The 22995-nt window shown below is 36.3% G+C and overlaps 1 protein-coding gene across 18 annotated transcripts in view; it reads left to right on the top strand.

Annotated features, from left to right (window-relative positions):
* ADGRL2 (adhesion G protein-coupled receptor L2) overlaps nt 1–22995 on the top strand; it is a 604130-nt gene that overhangs the window by 235983 nt on the left and 345152 nt on the right. For all 18 annotated transcript variants that reach the window (XM_081056960.1, XM_081056956.1, XM_081056979.1 and 15 more), the window contains exon 4: nt 11855–11960. The gene's annotated coding sequence lies outside the window, so the exon portion shown is untranslated. The remainder of the gene's footprint in view (nt 1–11854; nt 11961–22995) is intronic.

Below are 22995 nucleotides of genomic sequence, written 5' to 3'. Positions count from 1 at the left end.
GGCAGCGGCAGTCACCATATTTGTTCATCACAACGAAAAGGCTCCCTGTCACACATCACTTCAGGTATGGCAATTTCTGTCAAATAAAAACATTACGGTGTATCCTCATCCACCTTATTCACCAGATCTGGCACTGTGCAACTTCTGGCTCTTCCCCCAAATCAAAATGACCGTGAAAGGTAAATGTTTTGAATTGATTCAGGGCATCGAGGCAGCCACAACAGCATAACAAAAGACACTCACGAAAGAGGACTTCCAGAACTGCTTCAAAAAGTGGCAAGAATGATGGAATATATGTGTTTGAAGTGAGGGAGAGTATTTTGAGGGAGGTTAATGGCAATGTGTCTTTCACTGTAGTAAATTTTTTTAATTGAAACATTCACCATATTTTTTGATCACGTCACATAGATGCAGAACAAAAGAACAACACTGAAATGAATTTCCAATTGCTACGATTTAGATCTTTAATGAAGAGGATATTATTTTTATTGGATAAGAATTTCCAGAATACTATTCACGTTATATTCAAATATAAGAACATAATTATATCCAAAGGGATACATTGAATGTTTTTTTGCTTGTTTTGGGTGTTTTTTTGTGTTTTTTTAAAATAAATTTTATTGGGGAACAGTGTGTATCTCCAGGGCCCATCAGCTCCAAGTCGTTGTCCTTCAATCTAGTTGTGGAGGGCATGGATCAACTCCAAGTCTGGTCGCTGTTTTCAATCTTTAGTTGCAGGAGGCTCAGCCCACCATCCCATGTGGGAATTGAACTGGCACCTTATTGTTGAGAGCTCGCGCTCTAACCAACTGAACCATCTGGCTGCCCCTGAATGTTTTTTCAGTGATCCATCATTTTGTGCTCACTCAAATTATCATTTTGCTCTAACCCAAATTCCCCAGGGTTGTCTATGCTACATCAATAAAGGGCCAGATAATAAAACTACTCAGCTTTGCAGGCCATACAGTCCCTGTTGCAACTATGCAACTTTGGTGTTGGAGCAAGAAAGCAGTCACAGACAACATGTAAGTAAATGGGTATAGCTGTGTTCCAATAAAACTTTACTTACAAAAACACAAGGTAGGTCAGATTTGGCCCATAGAGCATAGTTTGACAACCTTTAGTCAAAACCATTTTTGGGGTGGACTTTTGAATGCTTATTACTTTTATTTAAAGTAACTAAAATTACTTTAAATTTTATGTGACAGAATAATATTAAGTAGTTTTGTCCTGGCCCATAAAATATTGCACAATTTTACAAAAATGGGCAGCATTGTCAAGAAAAGAAAAACCTCTGTAAAAGCAGCAAAATAGATAAGACAAACAATTTACACATCAATCATTGCTCTAAAAATATCATGTCATTCTAGAGTATAAACTGATTTGAGGAGATAAAATGTTGATAATTCTTAATTCTATTGATATGTCTGATGGGTATTTTATATTTTTGGCTGACCTTGACTAGTCTAGACTTTATGCACTGTGTCCAACATAGAATAGGCATTCAATAAATATCTGTTGAATGAATTAAACGTCTTACTTCTTTTATCTCTTCTACCCAACACACTCCTCAGCCCTAGGCCTTCACAGTCTTTTCTTGTTTCTTCAGTTAGTTTATCAGAACATATGAATTTCACTGTTAGTTTTGCTTTTAAGAAGGCATTCAACAACAAGGAAAGGGCAGGTAAGAAATAGCTATTGGAAGATAATTAAAGATATAAAGACTTAAAATCAAATTGGAAAATTATAGAATAGAATGAACATTGACATCAAATAGACCAGCTAACAGGAGCAATAAAGCATCAGACAAGAGTAATTGGTGAGGAATTTATTGGCCCTTGACAAAACTGTTAAAGACCAGTTCAATATAGTCATTCTCACCTTCACTTCTGTTATTTTATTTTGAGGCCAAGAATTATTTTTATGAAACCCACATTCTAATGTGGTTATACCTATAGCTTAAAAAGGTTGCTACTACTACTGTGTTTATTCTTTCATTCAAACAAATATTTGTGAGTGCTTATAATATGCCAAACACAATGCAAGTTCTCAGAGATAACAATGGAAAACAAAACATGTATCATGCCCTAATGTACTCAGAGGCTGAGGGGAATACAAAAAGAGTATCACACATGGTAAAAGTGAACAATGTCATAAGGTATAAGGTTTATATCCAACTTAATGAACTGCACATTAAACAAATGTATGAAACTTCAATGTTCTGGTTCCAAAGAAGAAAACTACCATGTACTTCAGCTATTCCTACTTTTCAAAATCAAAGCAAAATCATAAATATTAATACTGGAATACATCGCTTTACAACACTGTTCCAAAAATGCAAATTATTAAGTGTTTTAAAAGGAAAAAGTTTCATAGCCAACTTTATTTTTAATGTGGGTTCAACATAAACTGTTTTTTGTTTTCTTTTTTTTCACTACAGGACTTCTCAGTGCCTATAATTTGGTAATAAGCATAGTGACTTACCCAAAAGGCAAATATGATTTAGTTTCTTGAAATGTACTTGAGGACATGCTTTTCTTAAGGAAATACGAGTTACTGTCTATCAGGACATGGGTGCTTCTCAGAACATAGTTTTAGAAACACCATCACATATGATTTCACACGTTTTAATCAAACCATATTTATTATATTCTAGGAGAGCTAATTCTTTTTCTTTTTAATTAAATTTATTGGGGTGACAATTGTTAGTAAATTTACATAGATTTCAGGTGTACAATTCTGTATTATATCATCTATAAATCCCATTGTGTGTTCACCACCCAGAGTCAGTTCTCCTTCCATCACCATATATTTGATCCCCCTTACCCTCATCACCCACCCCCCACCACCTTACCCTCTGGTAACCACTAAACTATTGTCTGTGTCTATGAGTTTTTGTTTCTCATTTGTTTGTCTTGTTCTTTTGTTGTTTTTGGTTTATATACCACATATCAGTGAAATCATAGGGTTCTCTGCTTTTTCTCTCTGACTTTTTTCACTTAGAATTATACTCTCAAGATCCATCCATGTTGTCACAAATGCTCCTATATCATCTTTCCTTAACGCCGAATAGTATTCCATTGTGTATATGTACCACAACTTCTTTATCCATTTATCTATCGAAGGACATTTTGGTTGTTTCCATGTCTTGGCCACCGTAAACAAAGCTGCAATGAACATTGGAGTACACGTGTCTCTATAGAGGAATGCTTTCAGATTTTTTGGGTAGATACCCAGGAGAGCGCTTGCTGGGTCGTATGGTAATTCTATTCGTAATTTCTTGAGGAACCTCCACACTGCCTTCCACAGCGGCTGCACCAGTCTGCATTCCCATCAATAGTGTATGAGAGTTCCTTTTTCTCCACAGCCTCTCCAACACTTGTTACTATGTGTCTTGTTGATGAAAGCCATTCTGACTGGGGTGAGGTGATATCTCATTGTGGTTTTCATTTGCATTTCTCTGATGATTAGCGATGTTGAGCATTTTTTCATATGTCTATTTGCCATTTGTATATCCTCTTTGGAGAAATGTCTCTTCAGGTCCTCTGTCCATTTTTCAATTGGGTTGTTTGTTTTTTTGTTGTTGAGTTTCATGAGTTCCTTGTATATTTTGGATGTTAGCCCCTTATCAGAGGCACTGTTTGCAAAAATCTTCTCCCATTCAGTTGGTTGCCTCATTATTTTGTCAATAGTTTCTTTTGCTGTGCAGAAGCTTTTCAGTTTCATATAATCCCATTCGTTTATTTTAGTTTTTACTTCCATTGCCTTTGGAGTCAAATTCAAAAATGGAGAGCTAATTCTTTAAGTGAAGTAAATACATCCTTTTGTTAGGCCATGGAGTGTTTTTGCAAAGCTCTCTACGTTTTCCTCTTTCAAATCCAGAATTTGGTTGCTTTGCTCTTTTTAAATTAAATATTTGCCATGGTTCCATTCAAGACTATGTTTGGGGAGTCCAGCTAAGTAGTGGAGGCGTCTGTGGTCTCAACCTGCAGAAGACAGCCAAACTATGAGCAAATTAAGCTCATTGATGGTAACACTCAAATGTCTTCCTAATTTAAGCTTCCCTTTTTTTTTTCCTTTCTCCAACTTCTCTCTCTTTCTTATTCCTTCATAACCCCACCCCTTTTTTCTCCCTTTCTACTGTTTTTTTTTTTTTTTTTTTTTTTTTTGCTTTCTCTGCCTTTTACTCACCTCCCATACCAATGGCATAGGTCTGTCTATGCCACCAAAGGTTTAAATTTAACCCTACTGATGACCAGCATAGAAACAATATTTCAACGGTATTTTATAATTCATGTGTGGGAATGGAAATAGTAAAGTAGGTAGCTCATTCATAGCAATGGAATGGATAAAGAAGCTGTCATCATCAACACAAACTGACATCTGGTTTCACAATCTCCTCTCTACTGACTCTATTGGTACCGGCTTAATCTTGCACAGAGTAGTTTTGAAAGATAAGACCACACCGCACTATCTTAGTACATGTGAGTGGAGGGGAACTTCTTTTCAGATAGGATCTGACTTAAGTGCTCTCTCAAACCCTCATTTTGAACAATAAAGTACTGTCTGGAGAAGGCATACAGCCTTAAAGAAACTCAAACAACAATAGTTTTTGAATTGTTAAAGAAGTCTCTAATTGAATTGGTAAAAATAGGAGACAAAGAAAGTTAACAGAGACAGTAATTATTTCTGGAGACTTGCTTCATAATTGCAAGTGTTAGATAACGTTGTAAACAAGCCTTTATTCAGATTAATTTAAAAAATAATATAGTAAGTTATTACAAAGTAGAGATCAAAAGGATACCTGCAAATGAATATTTTTTAAAAGTTTATAAGCATTTTTAAAAGAAGCCTGTAGGAATCCCTACAGGCTTAAGCAGGAAAATCATCTAATATGCAATGAATACTTATAAAAGGGGGCCAGGGGCAGGGGGGGATATACGAAAATGAAAATGGTTTAAGCTAGAGAAGGAAGAAAAATCAGAGATTGGTGACTGACCAAAGGAAGCACCTGCTTTTCGGAAATTAAAATCATGTTATTAGGCAGTTCTGATTTAATTGCCAAATGGGGTGAAGCCCAGTCTCTAATGTAAAAGGGTCCCAGATTATAATTGGGCATCATGGATTAAAATTCAATACCTGAAAATTTCCTCAGAAATGAATAGGCAACAGGGAGAGACTGCAGAGCCCAGTACAATATGCTTCCCGCAGCTGACACTGGCAGGTCACTTTATTTGGCACCAAATAAAGTTCCCAAGTGGTCTTTAAGGGCATTCAGCTGCTGAGTGCTTATTTCATTCATCCCTTATTGTGCTGCCAGTGGCAGATCCAAAGAAGTAGCATGAATCAGCTCTGCGGATGAAATTTTCTCGGGCTGAGTGATGGAGGTGCAACTGGACTTACTTCACTGTTTTAGCAGGACCTCTTCTAGCAGCGATACCCTGAGTGGTAATGGCTGTCACCCGATGTTGTTCAGAAGGAAATGTGGAGGAAGGCAGGATAAAGGGTAACACTAGGAAACTTCCAAAACAGATACCACTTAGTGTGGGGGAAAAAATGTTCTTAAATAAGAAACATCACAATGTGATACATATAGATGATGTAATACAGAATTGTACACCTGCAATCTATGTAACTTTACTAACAATTGTCACCCCAATAAACCTTAATTAAAAATAATAATAGGAAGAAGAAATAAGAAATATTATACATTTTTGTCATTACCAAATTGTGAAATAAGCCTGTGGTCCTCCTTTGTGTGCACCTCCAGACAGAAAGTAGCGGCTGGCCCTTAATTTCCTACATTAAGAATAAAACCACAGCATTATATTTAGCTTTCTTTAGTTGCTTAGTTTTAAGGTTCCTAGAGGAATAAAAGTATATCCATTCAATAACTTTGGTTTTATATGTGCTAATTTCAGAGCATATACTCAGTATCAGAATGTGTTTCCTTGTTTCTGTCAGTACTAGTAAAATTTTCTAATCATAAAAATAATATTTCGCACCCTCCCCCATGCCAGCTTAAGAACTGCAGGAGCTAGAGCAATTCTACTGAGGTCATGAACCTGTCTGATGAACTACAGATGAACGTAAAATACTCCCAAGCTTAGCATGCCTTATTAATGTGCAGTTCCAGTACATATTATTTATTTAAATTCATGGAAAGGTTAAAATGCAGTAGTTTTTATTGTTTTGCTTTTGGTCTAGGACAAATTCTGCATGTATGTCTAAGAAACAGTCTGCTAATGATTTCATATAGATCACTGTTGGCAGCAGTATCTAATAGCGCTGCTATCACTGAATAGTTAAAAGTCTTACATTTCCATTAGAATTAGGACCAAGGGCTAATTATTTTAGTTAAAGCTAAATTTGATCTAAACAGGAAGCATATTTGGCATTCAGTCTGGAAACCGAAGGCCGTTATAAAAGGACTGTCTGTGAATGCAAAGACTAGGAAAATATATACAGATTTTTTTGGTTTTGCATTTTTAAGAGGACTTGGTATGGTAACAAGAGGATCATTAACAAAAGCATAATAATATAATATAATTAATATAAGATGATCTGTTCTCCTGTTTATGACCAAATTTTGCAGGATAAAGTGAAGTAATTTGCCCAAATATAACTGTACATATATCTAAATGTTTCTCTAAATTGAATTTCTTTTAACTTTTTATCATGGAAAATTCCAAATTTATATGTAAGTAAACAGAATAGTATAACAAACCCCATATACCCACCATCCAAATTCGATGATTATTAACACATTATCTATCTTGTTTCATCTATATCCCATGCCCTTCTTTCATCACAGTTTTCCTCTTGCACAGACTAAATGTAGAAGACACAGAGTATGGGATTTTATAATTGGTAGAACTTATTTTTAAAATTGGTGCATTCTCAGGGTCAAGCACATTACTAAGGAGGCATTTTTTCCCAGTTTACCCAGGAAATGAATGGTATACTATACACATAACATGAAATTATAAAATAGCTGTGTAGTAAAATCATACCTCAAACACCAGAAATTCAATGATCTGCATTTTCATTTTCTGTACCTTTTCTAGGTAATTGATATGGTGCTCTTTTTCACCATTGGAATCTCTGATCTTCCAATTCTACCACTCTTCTAAACCTCTCAGCCTTTCTTTCTCTCTTTATTTATTTTTGCCTCTATAAAATCATAGATAATAATAGTTCCCACATCACAGCTTGTTAGATTTTAATGACAGCCTCCAAGGACAGGTGTCAGTTAAATGAAACATATAATTAAAATTTGTGCTATTCTAAAATTGGGTTACTTGGCAATTCTCCAATAAGAGACTAACCCATTCGGATGATAGGCGTGTGGTTCCAATCCAGGTTACAGAGTGTTTGGCAGATTCAATGGAGGCCAGTCTTTGCTAGGTACCAAAAATATGATGGAATGCTTAGTATGGCACACCCACATTTCAGGTGTGTTTCTACTTGGCACCTGAATAAATGTTCTACGCCTTGGAACTTTGGCAACCAGTGTTCTTGTTCTTAATTAACTCAACAATTTGGGCTATATATGTTTTACCAAGCAACTAATTTAGGTATATGCATATGTGTATGTGTGCGTGTGTATATAGATAGATAGATAGATAGATAGATAGATAGATAGATAGATAGATAGATAGATAGATACATATGCAATTGTCATACTTATGCAGTATGATACATACTATAAAGTTATTTAACCTCTAGTACTTCCTCTCTAAGAAATGGGATGGTATAGTCTGTCTCAGTCTCAGTCTTGGACAGTACATCATCTTGTTGGATCCCATGCTTCTCCTTTCAGTCATGGTTATCATTTTCCTACAAGAAATACTTCTTTGTAGAAGCTCCTGAGATGCCATTGGCGTTCACTCAAGAGCAAGCTCTCTGACCTTGTTACTGTCCTTGATAATTGTGCTCTGGTAAACTCTTCACCTTTTCATTGATTTCTGTATTTTTGGATTTGCTGTTTCTGCCCTGTACCACTCTGACGAGGGAGAAACACATAAATTCTGAGTTGAAAAAGTCACGATCTTTTCATCTGTAGCCCTCGACTATTGACACCCTGCATGAATCTGTGCCAGGCTCTAGTTCTTTTGATCCCACTAACCAATCAGGTGCATTCCCTTCTACTCATGGATTCCTGAGTCTTCACTCTGCCTGTTACGCAACGGTCCTCCAACAAGTCTCCCCTGCTCGTGCAGTGTCTCTCAGACAACATGACTTTACTGGAAAGTCTTGTCTAGGTTCTCACCAGGCTCTTTGGTAATACACTGGCTGGCAGACACATCAACCAGACTCAGCTCTGTTTTGTAGCCAAGTCTGGAGTCTCAATGATGTCTCTGGCCTAACTCTGAAGCCTGGGCCTCTGCAAATCAGCAAACAGCCTACCACAACTTGTTTTTCCCAGTCAAGTGTCACTTGCAGGATTATCCTGTTAGGAAATTAGCCCCTTCTCTAGGCTCATTTATCTAGTTTTCCATTTCAAATCTTTCCCTTCTCCCATAGTTTCAAGGCACAGGGAAAATAATTAAAGTTGTTACCATTCAACCAGAAACATCTTTATTTTTAAATCATTTCAAGGTTCAGTTTTCCTGTCCCACTGTGTGTGGGTTTCACACTAACAAATACACAATAAAAAGATTTGGATGTATGTTTTATTTGATTTTATTTTGAATAAATCTGCATTTTTTTTAATCAGTAAGAAAAGGTGCAAACAATTAGGAAAGCATTCAGGGTAGATTAATTGCTTATCAGGGTTTCATTCTCTCTTCAAACCATATTGAATCCCTTGTTTATATGAATTCCAAAGGCTGGAACTAGCTTTCATTTCAGGAAATAAGTGACACAGGTTATTATATTTTAAGGACCATTAAAAGCTTGAAATTGCACAGTGACTTAAAAAACAACAAATTATTTAGCCACAATAGCTTTGTAATGATTATACAATTGGGAAGTTCATTGTTAAATGACCCTCCCACTCTAACTTTACATATAATACCTGGCAGGAAAAGGAAGGAGAAATGAGATTAGCATCCAGGTACACAGGGTGTAATGTAAATGATGTAGGAACATTATGAATCCATGTACCAAGTGGATTGAAGAGAATCCACCAAATCGTCCTCAGAATCTTGAGTTCATTGACCCACGGCTGGGTCAATGGTTAGAAACCATTTTTCCTTGGACTATCAATGCTAGTTCATTGATGTCATAATTCCAAACCTCTGTAGTCTGTTACAGAAATTGCTCTTATCTGTACATTAATATGTTTGAGATAAACAACAGAAGGTAGCTGTGGTATTATAAATGAAACTATTCTAATATAAATGATTTTGAAATTATATTAAGTGGCATTTGAATCTGGTGCTTCTTTGTCTAATTTATCACCTTACTAACCTTTTCTTTTACACCTTCATTAGAGCGTCTAATGAAGGTGATGAAACCTAGTTACCAAATTAAAGGCAGAACATGACAAGTTCTAAAAGAACAAGAATGATAAAAAGCATTCTTTTGAGCAAAATTACAAACCGACAACAGCAATAAAACAGCAAACCCCACCTGTTTTTATTATGAAAACCAAATAACATTTGAGTTTGTAAAGAAGCAATAATTGCTTAACTAACCAAAGTGATACAGTTCATTATTTTTCTATTGCACATTTATGTAGTTTTTCCCCCTGACGCACACACATAATTTGGCGTTTTTCTAAATATGATTTACTTATGGCATTTGAGGAGAGATGTTTTAGAAAATGTGTTCTTCCTTGTAAAAACAATGTCCTTTCTTGTAAATGCCAAGGATGCTTTCCCCCAAGCACTCATTCCCTGCTCAAGATAGTGTAGCCAGTAATGAGGAAAACACAGCAAGTACCTCAGTTGAATGTTTTCGTTTGTTAATCTACAGGGAGTTCATTCTGCAATGGGTAGAATCCTTTAGTATCAATGAGTCTGAAAGTGCTCAAATTCTGCCAAGAGAAAAGTTCTAAAGTTTTGTGTACCTGCAGTTTAAATTCATCTAAAGCAATGCAAAAGGAACTCTTACCATCTCAAAGAACATCAACCACACTACTTCCTTTGTCTTTGTTTATAAAATACATTTCATCTTATTTACATGGGTCCTATTTCTAGGTACACGGTCACTGCTTGGCAATATTAGAAGACAATGCAAAATACTGCATCTAAAAGGACAAATTCTGTTACTGGCACTTGATCCTTGTTAAAGGTATATGATTTTTTTCTAGCCTATTTGAAGTTTCCAGAGTAGTTGCAGTTCCTGGCACTCAGTCCTTGAAAACGACTCTTTGCCCAATAATAATGAGCACCTTCAGATGGATTTTTTAAAAAGATGGCATTAATTCAGAATATAAATTAAGAGAATACGTTTGATAGTGAAAAAGTACAAACCTACCCACACATTTTGGTCTCATGTATAAAATATAAATAGCATATGAACTCTCCCTTATGTCCTCAGAGAGACCTGCAGCTTTTTCTTTTCTTTCTGAAGGGTGTTCAAAATGCTATTTTAAACATAATAATCCATAAATAAAATACAATGCTTGCCAAAATTATTTTTCATATATATATGTATGTATATATATATACATACATATATATGTGTATATATATATATACATACATATATATGTGTGTATATATATACATATATATATAGCCTTTAGACACTGTTCTGAACTCTGATTTTCTCTTGAGATACAATTTAAAAGCTTTAAAAAGTCTTTAAAAGACTTCTCATGAAATACGCAGTTGTTGTTTTCTTTTAATTTGTGTTTCTCTATGGCCAAATGGTCCTGTTGTTATGAATACTGTATGAAAAATTACCAAATTGCCTGGCATTCCATTTTTATAGGGGATCCTGCATCATTAAGCATTGAAAGAATATAATATAACTATTCAAACTGCTTAAAATATTTTGTAACCATAAATTATTATCCAAAAATATTTTTCAAGTAGATAAAAAGAGTTGTCAATTCTGCATAGTGAATGCCTCATAAGGGGCTCGTTTGTGGTTGAAAACTGAATAAAAGCAGTAAATTAAGACCAGACTTAACCATAGAGAAGCTGTAATCCACTGCAGATTTCCTTGGTGAATGAAGTATTGTTGTGTGGATTTATCCTCCTTGCTTGTACAGTTAACCAGTCACATCTGTGGCCAGAGTGCTGTCAGACAACATGGATTCATTCCCTAACCCCACGAAGGCAAGCCCGCACTGCTTTACATTGTATTGATAAGCACAAACTAAGCTTCACAACTGTTTTCATAGGGGCTGCCTTTGAAGGGCAGATAGGCTAGTGAAACTAAACTGGTATCCTGAAGGATGGAGACGGGTATCACAAAATGAGCGGACACTGGAAAAGCTGCAAGTGACACTGGGTATTCAATTTTCTAACAGGCATGATGTTAGCAAAGGGGGCTGTGATGAAGCCTAAGGAAAGGTGGGTGTGAAAAAAGGACAGGAGCATCTGGGGTTTCTGAAGGCAGTCAGAGCTAAGAACTGGCAGAAATATGGTATACATTAAAGAAGTATCACTCATCATAAATATTCAATTTCAAGAATTTAAATAGTTTACAGACATAGAAGCCCTTGATGATTATTTTATCCAGCATTGTTGATTTTCATCTGTTGTTTGTTGGCAGCCACGATAATTAATGAATAAAACCCAGGGAGTCTTGACAATGAGTCAGTTTAGTCTTAAGTCTATGTGTTTTCCTTTGTGATTACATGCCAATAAAATAATTGATTTGCCTTTTTGTAAATTAAACTAAAGGGAGATAAATAAGTAATATCTCTCTGCTATTATTTTGTTTTTTCTTTCAGAGCCCAATGTTTCCAAAGGACATTAATTTTTATTTCTCTGCTGAAGGTGTGTGGCTGCCCCTCATGCTTTACAAAATATTACCAAGTCAGAGACGAAAAGAGAATCGTAAGTGAACATTATTTCAAAACAGTTATTTTTCATTGTTTAGGAAAAAATTCTCATATGTCTTGGTAATTTATTCCAATATATGCACTTTGTAAGAGATGTGCGAAAAGAGGAGAGAGAGAGATTACTTAAGTGAAAAATGGCTTTTTATTCTGTGAAGGGTTGATATTTTAAAATTTTAAGAGTCCAACACCTTTCCAAAACAGTATTTTATATATAAGGTCAGATTTGCGGGGGGAAAAGAAGTTTATTGTGGAACATAAGCAGTTACCTGAGTTACCTGTACCTTAATATTACAGTAAAATTTACGTAAAGTATGGACATACTAGCTTATTACAGTATTTTAATCCTTCAGATCAATAAACTTTTTCTTGGAATTTTTCAAAATTAAAAAATTTCTTTTTTTTAAGAGACAAAATTTTGGGGCTAATGAAACCGATTCAGCAGCTTTACTAAAGTGTAAACTAGGTTATCTGCTCAAGAAAAGACTATTGGAACTTGAAGTAACTTGGATCTCCATATAGTAGTCAAGTGAAACCAGAAAACATTAGCTCTTCCTAATATGTGCTGGATTTGTTTAGATTCCTGAGAATAAAGTTTACAATTACCATTTTCACTTAATTAAAGAAAACCATGACTTGATTATCTCCATTACATCTTTACAAGGAAAGATGTTTCTGAGGAAAGCATAATCTTAAAAGTGCTGACATTACAGGATATATATTCTATCGATACTTCTGCAGTTTCTAAAGCTTTTCCTCCCAATTAGTGAAAGTGGGTACTGTGCTAGTTGTATGTAGGTGTAGCTCAAATTGCCTGCAAATATTGTACAAGTGCATGGGCCTAAAGACAATGCTTTTCTAATCAAGTACAACTCTTGAAATCACTCCCAACCCACCCACCCACCCACCGCACCTCTTGGAAATTGAGGGGAGAAAGTTTCAGTAGAAACTGTCATGAACAGTAAATAACTGTTTGATGCTTTGGAGTTATGTTTTCTAAAATGGTTGCAGGTTGATTAAAATAATTTATTGTTATACTTTTCCATAGCTTCTATATACTGCAGTCATTTAATAAAGTAATAGAACTTCCCCCTTAATAGAAAAAGTGCTCATTAGCGTTTGTAATTTCATGTATGGCACATTAAGTGTTGAGAAAAGATTATGGATCTACTCCCTGTAGCATCAAAAGTGTAAAGGTGATAGGTGAGATTCTCTTTGTTGCAAGTGCTGAGAAATAATCATTTAAAGGTCAGTTGCACTCAAAAAAAAAGAACATTTGTTTAATAAGTAACTCATTTTGGGATATGCTGCACTTTTAAAGGTTACAGACTAGACCAATTTGCCAGTGATGTCAGCAAGAAGTACTATTAAAGTCATTGGTCCTATTAAAACAATCCTTCGTAAAATTCACATTGCATGCCTTCTCACATATCCCAGCACACATCAAAAAGGGCCTGAACTATTTATAGTGTGGTTTCAAGAGACATTGCCATGTGCGCTTTACCTGAGCTAAGTACTCAGCTCCATTTAAAAGTAACAGTGGAATGGTAGGTAGGAAAATATGTCAGTACACACATGGAAATACCATCCCACATTTGATTCATTCTACATTGCATCATTCTTTCAGTTTTCTGAATTTCTAAGAGCATGCCTGTGTGTGATGGAGTATAAAATTTCTCACTGGATCGTACACCTACAAGCATCTTACTAGAAACTTATATAAATGAAACAAATATTGATTCAGCTATATAAATTAAAAAGCTATTAATTTCTATCTTTTACAATTCCTCTCCACTACTTTCCCGCAAAAATTCAAAGAGAATTTGGTTTGGCAATAAAATGGAATATTAATCTGATATGTAGACAAAAGAGAAGTAATGATAATGGTAATATGAGGAAAAATGTTTTAAATACCAGGGTTATTTTTTTTTCAAAGTCCATATAAAGGTGGTGGTTTGTTTAATATAACTTTTATACTATTAAAATTTTTTCCGTTAGAAAGCTAATACACAAAAATTAGAAGTTATTTATTTTTTTATAGTTAGCATTTGTGAGGCAGTGTTTTAAACTGTCAATAATTCTCTCTAGAAGATTAACTCTTGGTTTCAGATGAGTATATTAATAAAATGACTTCAAGAAAAACTTCTGCAGAAAGCAATACCTCCAAACACTTGGTTGCTTAAGAGTTACATTTATGTTTTTATTTACTCTTTGCATTGGCTGCAAAGCTTTCCAGTTGTGACATTTTGTTGGTGGTAAAGAGTGAGTTCTCAGATTTTTATAAGGAGTGGATTTTTAACATATGCTGAATAAGAAATTTAATTACAGTTCATTTTCATGCAAACTTCTAAGATTCGTTATTTAGATTAAAGGAACTAGAACGCTTATAACTCTTACCCTATTGTAAAGTAAGAACTGTCTTTATGTACATAAGACATTTGCAATTAGAAGAAAATTCAACACTCTTATTTCAAGCAACTTAGCTAAGAATCAAGTAATTCTCTTAATTTGCCTTGCTTTTCATTTGGAAGAGGGCAAAATCTATTTCCTGGGCAATTTTACAGAGCAAAGATATTAATACTTTGGGGTTTAATTGTATCCTGTGTTTAAATACACTGTGGGTGAAACCCCAGACCTCTGCTTAATTGCTGTGAGAAAATAGCCTGATTTCTCTGAGATTAGGCACACGCTTATGTATACTTTGACCCAAGAGTGCCTCCTTCAGAATTAATCTTCTAAGGTAGAGGGATTTGCTTTTATATGTGTAGCAGGGCCATTCGTGACAAACGGGGCCTAATAAACTAACTTCACCCTCCAGACCTCACTTTTGCTGTTAATGTTTTTCTTCATCTATTCATTTCATACATCTCTTGTCCAGTGGCTTATTAGCAAAACCCTAAACTGGGCAGCAGGAAAAGTTAAATGGTGTTTTTTAATTATAGGACTTTGAAATTTAAATCAAATCCTTTAGAATTAAAACTATAAAAAAAAACTTTCATTGTTACTAATGAAACATGGAATGTTCTAAAATAACTCCATTTAAGTAAATACCAGGGCCCCGTGAAAAGACAAACAATTCATATTTACTTAAAATTTTGTTCTGCAGCTGTATTTTGTTGGATTCGTCTAATGTATGAAAGCACTTTTTCTTTCCCATCAGCTACATCAGAATTGTTTTTGTAAGATGTAACAGAATGTTCTGGTTTTTAAATATTTATATTAATCAAAGTTAGGGCTGTTTATATTTTTTGGCAATAGGGCTTTTCTTTAAAAGTGATGCACTTCCATTTAACTAAACAAAAGTGTTGAAATGGCCTGTCATATAAACCTCAACATAGTACAGTTGGTAATAGAAATCTTGAAGACAGGAAGAAGGGGAGCTAGTTTCTAGGCTTCAGGTTAAACATGGATTAATAAAATGTGCGACATTGGTAATTTCCAAAATTTTCCTGAGGAAATGTCATTCATTGCCACTTATAAACTATAGAGTTACCTGGTTGAAAGGTTTGCGTTCAAGTTTCTTGCTTTGTTTTCCTGGGGCATTGGTAAGTCAAGCCTAAAAGCTGGCTAAAAAATGACAAGCCACTAAAGCTGGGGGCTTACTAAACCATTCAATTCATAAAAAACTCATTTTTATTTTATACATTTCTAAACTATTTTAGTCATGAAAAAAATACCTTCATGCTACTTATCCACAACCTTCTATATTTGTGAGCAGAAATAGTTCAAATTATGTCACTTTTGAGATCAAATCTCCAGTTATTGTTATTGCTCTAAGATTTGATTGGGTAATATGGAACCTTATGGTCAGTACAGACTTATAAAGGAAATGGAGTCTTTATTAAAGAAATTTAAACAGCAAGCCAACCTTGATGGAGTTCATTTAGAGGTTATATAATTCTTTTGTAGTTTGGACAATCCCAAATATTCTGGAAGCTTAATAAGACACAGCTTTATGCCTTTAATAAAGACTTCATTGAAGATTTTGTTATTTTTGTTTAGTAGTTTAAATTGTATTGATTCACTTCTGTGGGAAATAATTCTAAACAGGAAGAGTGGGACCAGAACATTTAGTCCCTCATGTGGAAGTTACAAATGTTTTTGCTTTCAGAGAATGGTAAGCACCCATGAAACAAACAGGAAGTATGATTATGCATTGCAGGCAGAAGGGCTAAAGATCTCCTGTTCAAACTCTTGGCCCTTCCAGAATCCCAGATCCTTCATTGTTTTGTTTAACTTGATGTAAGTCATGTCCAGTAGCTGACTCTGAGAGAACACATCCTGACATCATTCGTAGAAGCTATGTGGGATTATTATGCTTGCCTTTTCATTTTGGGTTGAGAATGAAAAGTCCATCGGCGGTTCCTGGTTAATACTTTATGTATGGTCTTTTAATTACCAGGTTGGGCTAATTCAATCCTTTGGCCTTTAGCTTTCATTTTCAAACATTGGTTAAAGTAATCGATGCGCATGCACACACACACACACGTTTTCACGCACATATTCACAAACACACAAACACATTTAAAGAGGCAAAAATGTGCTATAGTAGAACAGGGAAGAAGTAGACTCTTTAATTACCTCATTCATACTATGAAGTGGTGAAGGAAGAGCAAAAAGATCAGGGTATGATACACACAAAATTTAAATCTCTAAACTAATTTACTTTTTTTATTGTACCAGCTAAAGCCAATGAAAATAAACATGTATTATATTATGTTACACCATTATGGATTATTATTAATATCTTGTTTCCAATTTTATGCAATTTGGGTATAATCCAAATCAGTGCATTAGCCTGGGTAGGGGGCTTTGCTTGAGGTAATTGACATTATATAATCCAAAGCACAGAAAAAAGAAAACATATCTATAATCTTTACCCATTTCCAAACAGAGAGGGATAATCAGACCAATTCTCCTATTGTGTGCCCTCCTTCATGCAGAGTTTCCTTTGAAGTCAGAGGGAGCTGGAGGAGCCAAGGCTAAGAATGTGGCTGGAGGAAAACAATGAATATTATTAGCAGGTCAGATTCTCATAACCAGGCTTTATGCCACATTAACCATTGAGTTCCTATCATACAGAGCCTTTAGGATTGTTTATACCGTCTGGTTTATTCCAGATCACTAATATAATTTCTAATAATATACTGAGGACTTTTCTTAAATATATTTATTTGAACTCCCTAAGGCTAGATCCACAAAACCCAGCCCCTCAAAAATATAAAAAAAACACTTTTTAAGAAAAAGTTGAAAACTTAAAAAGCATCATTTTCTGCTTATCTGGAAATCTAGATGGCAGAAACACTGACCAATTAAATGGGCCTCCAGAGTGATTACGATACAGAGAAGTTAGGAAGTAATAAGTGGGTTTTACTACTTGTAAAACAGATTCTCTCAGTTCTCCCATGCTTGCTATGACTTTCAAGGAGAGATAAAATACAGGTTTGCATTTATGTCACCATGCTGAATTTCAGGCTTACTCTTGCCACTTAGAAATATATTTGTCAGTCCATTTGTTACAAATCACTGGGAGTGTAAATGTGTGTGAATGCATAGGATTTAAAATTATATAAACTCATGCAATGATGGACTGAAGGTAGGAACAACCATTTGACACAAGTGAGCAGACAGTTGTCCAAAGACTCTCTTCAGCTTCCAAATCTCCAGTAAGAGGAAAATGACTAAAGCCAGGAACTGGAATAAAACTGACCAACTTGGCAGGCTGAGAAGCTGAGAATCAGCCAAGTTCTTCATTCAATTTGCATATATATATTTGAAAATGCTATGCTTAAGCCATGTGATAATTATTACAGATACAAGGACAAATCACATGGTTCTTGAAAAATCCAAAGTCATGTTAATAAACAATCACAAAAAATATGACAAGCATCATAAGGTAGGTATGTACTTAGTGCTATAAGAGCACAGAGAACAATGTTATTAATTTTTCCTGGAGTTTGGAAACAAGTAATGGGTTGGTCAATAGTAGTTTCACAGAAAAGTTAATAAATAGATCGTGTCTTTAAGTATAAGGTATTCACAAGCAGAAGAGGAAGGAAAGGCCATCTCAGGCAGAAAGAATAGCATGGATTCAAACCAGAGTATGCCTCATTCAGGGGATAAGAAGTTGTTGAGTCTGACTGCTGTACATGGTGTATAGGTTATATGGCAGAGAAAGAGTCTGCTATAATTCAGTTCCAAATTGCAGCCCAATAAACAAAGCTTTGTATGCTACATTAAAGAGTTGAGATCTCATCCAGGAAACAGTGGAAAGTCACCAAAATGTTTAAGTAGGGGGGTAACATGATCAGAATTATGTTTTAAAAGATAATTGGCATCAGTATAAAGGAATGCTTGGAAAGTAAAAAGAATAGAATAATGGTCATCAGTTATAGTGAAGTTGAGAATTGAAAATGAGTAAGAGCTTTGGCTGTGGTAATAAATTAAGGAGAGATTTTAGGAGGTTAAAAAAAATTGTTTGGCAACTTCAATACAATTTTTCATGTGCATTCTCTCAGGTTTGGGTCAGAGTGATATGGATTGAAAAGATTTTTCCAGTATAGTTAATAGTAGAAGATGGTGTCCTAAGTCAGACTTCCTAAAGCAGGGCCTGCGATTTACATTTTTCTGAAAGTGATTTATTAAGGGAGTGCTCTCAGGAGATGGGGAGCAAGAGAAGCACAATCGGCCAAAGAAGACAGCCAGGAAGGATGTGGTCTCAGGTGAAAACTGGCTTTAACTTAGCCTGGCCCTTGGCGGAGCTCTGGAACATAAATTGTTCCACAGGGATAGCCCCTCTTATCCCCAAGGAGGGTAATTCTCAGGTGAGTTGGCACTGTTCAGCTAAGGATAAATCTTTGGCAAGGATGCAGCCATGAGCTGTTAGCAGCGAAACACTCACAGCTGCTGGGGAATGGGAGAGGCGGCAACAACCACTGCGATCCACCCCTTGCACTGCTCAGACCCACTTGCTTCTTCCATTAAGTTTACTCCATCCAGGCATTATTTCTTCAGGATCCTGGTTAGTCACATTTTCTGGGCTAATATGTAAGAGAAGAGTTAGCAGAAGAAACCACAGCTTCCCCGGCTGCAGTTTGTCCCAAGGCTATAACAGAGCCACCATCTCTTTTGTCTGTCCCCCTTTTAGGTGTTCCTCCTTGGAGGCTTGTACCTCTGCAGATCTAGGTATATTGGCTAGAGAGTCTCCCGTTTTCCCCCAGTGTACAGTTCCTGAGTAAGTAGCTCTTATCCTTTTGGGGAGGAGTAGGGAGTGACACACTTTCGTTAATGTTGCAGTTCCTTTCTCGTGGGGACCCAGCATCTCCTTCAGTCAGTGGGTTCTGGATCTGAGAATTAGCTCAGGTCTGCAGACAGAGCAAGAGATTAAGAACCTCAGCCTTTGGCCTATCTAATTTTTAAATCTCTTTTGATTACATATACAAATATTACCCTTGTTAGCTGCCCATCTGTCTTGCCCTTACACAAGGTTACCATTTCCATAGATACTTTGGGACAGCCTCCACCCCACAGATAGAACAGACAGTCCAACCTTACTTCCCTTTGTGGCGATTGCACCAACTTTGCTTCTGACATTTAGGTGCTGCCCATCGCCTATTGCTCTGTAACCTTACATCCCCATTGCCACAGTGGACCCCAGTCCAGTAACAGCATCGCCCACTATCCCTGGCCTAAGAAGGACTAGGCTACTTCACTGCTGAATCCCCCTCTTTAGCAGATTCCTCAGCATGTTAATAAACAGAATGTTCTCCAAGCCCTCCTGAGGAATAGAGTCAAATATAGATTTTTTTTAGTCGTACATAATGATCCCATTTTTGCATGCCCTTTTTTTTTTTAATCTGCTTTTTCCTTCCTCCTCTATCTATTACTAAAGTGCTGGGATCTCTACTTCATTTCATGTGGGCCACTACATTTTCCAAGCAATTAATAGCTATCCTTATATTAGACCTATCACCCAGAGCCGTGGTGGAGTATGCAATTCTGTGTCACAACAGAGTAACCCCATATCAGCAAACTGTGCATTTAGCTTTATATTCTTCCCACCTTGGTTGCAAGACCTTCAGAATCCACTCCCAGGCAACAATCTGGGCATACATGTCAGCCAACTCCTGGCACTCTCTTGGTGTATACCTTATCTTAGCAGGCCATTACTTTCCTAGTCGGGATATGCTGAGTTATGGCCCAAACTATTGGTCTGACTCCCATGAGGAGAAGCACAGGCAGCTTCTGAGCATTGTCTTGTAAGACCTGTCACATGTGAGACTTCTGTATAATTTTCAGAAAAATGTCTCTTTTCCAACAAGAGAAAAGGGTTTACTAGCCACTGCTGCAAGCCAAACGTATTCAGGGGAATATGCAGATTTCAGGTTCTCAACGACCCAAATACCCCTATCCCAAACACAATCCATGCTGTTTCTTCCATGGCCCTGAATTTGGACTTGCGTAGGCTAAGAATTTAGCCTTCTTTAAAGTTCTGCCACTTTCACAATTATGAAGTGAACCTGATCTTCAAATCTGTCTTCCCTCTAGCTAAAAGAGATGACTGTCTCTTTAAAAGCTTCTAATAAGTCTTTCTGACTCCCACAGTTTGCTTTAAATTCTGAATAATAGGTCTGAGCCGGTGTGGCAGACAGACTCTAAGATGGCTGCCAATGAGCCCTGCCCCATTGCATTCACAGCACTGTATAATCCATTGCCTTGTGTATGGGCTGGCCTTGTAACTTGCTTTTAATTAACAGAATATGACAAAGGTGACAGGATGTCACATTCATGATTAAGCTATATAAGATTGCCCCTTCCGTCTTGCTAGCATAATCCCTCTCTTGTTGGCTTTGATGAATTCATCTGCTGTGTTGGAGAGAGGCCTATGTGGCAAGGAACCGAGGATGGCCATTACCAACAGCTCACAAGGAATGGAATCCTGTCAATAATCACATGAGTCTGAAAGTGGATACTTCCCTAGTCTAGCCTTCAGGTGAGAGCCCAATCCTGGGTGATACTCCGATTGTAGCCCTCTAAAGGACCCTACATCAGAGTACCCAGTTTAGCCTCCCCAGACTCCTAACCCATAGAAGCAGGGACATAGTAAGTGTATGTGTTCCTAAGCTGCTAACTTTGTGTTAATTTGTTATAACTTCAGTACTAACTAATAGACGATGCCATTTTCTCTTTTTAATGAATCAATGATACTAATTATCATCACCCAAATCCACAGTCCTGATAGTTCCAATTACCCCCTACCTCTCAAAGCTAGAGGTATCAATTTCTATGTGCATCTAAACCCAGTTTACTACTATGGGTGAACAGAACTGGCAAAGTTTTGTGTGTTTTTTGTTTGTTTGTTTGTTTGTTTGTTTGTTGTAAAAGGCCTGATAGTAAATATTTTAGGCTTTGCAGGCTATACAATATCTGCCTCAAATACTCAGCTCTGTCTGACAATACATAAATGAATGTGTTCCAATACAACTTTATTTACAAAAAGCAATGAGCTGGATTTGGCTCACAAGCCACAGTTTGCTGACTTCTGATCTTAACAATCACAGTGCTACAGAATGCCAGAGACTAATAATGCGGTACCTACCACCAGAGACAGGGGCCTCGCCGTCATCCTCTTCCAGAACCCACCTATGACTTTGCTTCCCAGGGCCACTTCTAGTACCATCCATCTTGGCTTGAATTCCCTAAAAGCAGAACCTAAGAAAAAGATTCTTATAAAAGTGATTTATTGAGAGAGTGCTCTTAGAAAAAGTAAAAGGGGGCAAGCAAAGAAGCTAAACAAGGATATGTTTTCAGTTGAAAACTGTGGTTGCCTAGTTCTACAGGCAGCTCTGGAGCTCCAGGATTCAAGCCATCCCTGCAGCAAAGAGGGGGCCTGGAAAGATTATCAGTTAATCATTGGCTGCTGGCTGCCCAAGTGGGAGAACATTCCAAACAAGGCAGTTTCCCCTTCTCAGAGGATGAAGGCAGCTATTAGTAACCAACACTCACAGCTGCAGGGTACGTTCCTTTTCCTCCCCTGGGACATCCATTTTACCCCAATTAAACTTTTGTCAATAACCTGGAAGCATTTTCAATAATTTCTAAGAGATGAAAATGGGGTGATTAAAATACAAAGAATATCAATGATGCCAAAACGATGCAAAAATCCTGTTGTTTTTGTTATATACTGTTTACACATTGCTTATTATCATTTTCTTTAGCCCATTTGTCACAACTAGAACTAACTAGTCAAACAGATAGAACTGAATGACAGTTTGGGGAGTAATTAAGGGAAACACGGGTAGTACCAAGACGCAAAGCAAATAGCTCCAAGCTCTCGTATCATCTAGTGCTCATTATTACGTAGTATAATAGCAATCACCATGGAGCACAACTGCTTCAGATTTCTATCCTATGCTAGCTGTGTGAACTTGAGCAAGTTACCTAAAATGTTGTCTGAGTTTCCTATCTGTAAAATGGAGCTAATACTAGTAGCTACCTCAGAAGGTCATTGTGGGGGAAAAAGACGCACGGAAGAGTTTTCAGTAGTACTTGGTTTAGTGGTTACCAGAGGGTAAGGGGGGAGGAGAGTGGTAGATGAGGGTAAGGGGGATCAAATATGTGGTGATGGAAGGAGAACTGACTCTGGGTGGTAAACATATATGTGATGTATAGATGATGTGTTACAGAATTGTACACCTGAAACCTATATGAGTTTACTAACAATTGTCACCCCAATGAACTTTAATTAAAAAAAAAAGTACTTGGTACATAGTACGCACTTAGTAAATGTTGGCTGTGTTATTATTAATGGTGTTACATTCATGTGATCATCAACTTATCTATCATTGTATTTTCTACCCAGGCAATTACTTATTTATTTTTAAATGTATTCATTTTATTAATTTTTTATTCATATTTATTCATTTTTTAAGTATAGTTGGAACACAATATTACATTAGTTATATTCATTTCATGTGTACAATGTAGTGATTTGACATTTTTATTCTTATATTTAAAAGTACCTTTTACAGTGT

Source organism: Rhinolophus hipposideros (assembly GCF_964194185.1).
Source record: "Rhinolophus hipposideros genome assembly, chromosome: 8".
In the NCBI taxonomy this organism is placed as follows: domain Eukaryota; kingdom Metazoa; phylum Chordata; class Mammalia; order Chiroptera; family Rhinolophidae; genus Rhinolophus; species Rhinolophus hipposideros.
The sequence above is the reverse complement of the archived record's forward strand: the minus strand, read 5'-3'. Positions and strand labels throughout refer to the sequence as shown.